We start from the raw sequence: 919 nt of genomic DNA, 5'->3' as shown, positions 1-919 counted from the left end.
CTTTCCCTCTTGGACTCATCAATTATTACTACTGATTTTCTTTTTCTTTATGTTCAATTTGAAAATGAAAGGGAGAGAAGGAAAAAAAAAATGGGAGCAGAGCAATGATGATAATGAGACTGTGGGACTTGCTTACCCTAGTGAGTGTGTCACTATTTATTTTTATTACTATTATTATTTTGGTTTTAACCCTTTTAACTTTTAAAATTTAGAGTTTGATTTAATAAAGTCATGTAAATAATTGTTTTAATTATAATTCAAATTCAAGATTTTTTGAATAATTTATTTTTAATTGAAATTCATTAATTACTTAAATTTAATTACTTTATTTTTTATTATTATTATTTATTCACCTTGTATATGATAAAATTGAGCTGCAGGTCATTCGGTTACACTACATGCAACACATGCATTTTGGTCACTCAATCAAAATTGAGTAGCGATAATTCTAATGTAAATTTTATTTTAGTTTTTAAAATTTAAAATGATTAATTTTAATAGTGCCATGAGAAATATCTCACGACACACAATTTGAATCCCTGAGTGAGAGTTTAAGGCTATTTTTTTGTTTTTAATTTTTTTAATAGTAGGTTAAAGATAAAGAACATCTATTTTCAAATATCGTGGAATTTAAAATTTAAAGAAAAGAAAAACCACTATTACGAAAAGAAAAAAAAAAGTTCAGTAAGTATTGGATGTGTGCCAAAGGGTCAAAGAGAAAGAAGTCCTATAAAATAACAAAAAACTATAGTGCGTTGATCAAAGTGGGAATAATGGTGATGTCATCATGGTCTAATGAAGCTATGCTCCTAATGGAATATTTGATTTCATTATATTATCACATCTACCCATTTTTAAGAGATGCTTTTCTTAATTTATTTGTGAATCGTGATATTTTATTCCCCTTCCCTGTTACTAA

The 919-nt window shown here is 26.3% G+C and overlaps 1 protein-coding gene across 1 annotated transcript in view; it reads right to left on the bottom strand.

Annotated features, from left to right (window-relative positions):
* Positions 1–14, bottom strand: part of LOC101503428 (3',5'-bisphosphate nucleotidase AHL-like) — a 4,251-nt gene extending 4,237 nt beyond the window's left edge. Inside the window, exon 1 of the mRNA XM_004485664.4 lies at positions 1–14. This exon is cut by the window's left edge and continues 484 nt beyond it. The gene's annotated coding sequence lies outside the window, so the exon portion shown is untranslated.
* Between the last annotated feature and the right edge of the window lie 905 nt (positions 15–919).

The sequence above is a fragment of the Cicer arietinum genome, chromosome 1 (genome assembly GCF_000331145.2).
Source record: "Cicer arietinum cultivar CDC Frontier isolate Library 1 chromosome 1, Cicar.CDCFrontier_v2.0, whole genome shotgun sequence".
Classification (NCBI taxonomy): Eukaryota; Viridiplantae; Streptophyta; class Magnoliopsida; order Fabales; family Fabaceae; genus Cicer; species Cicer arietinum.
The sequence above is the reverse complement of the archived record's forward strand: the minus strand, read 5'-3'. Positions and strand labels throughout refer to the sequence as shown.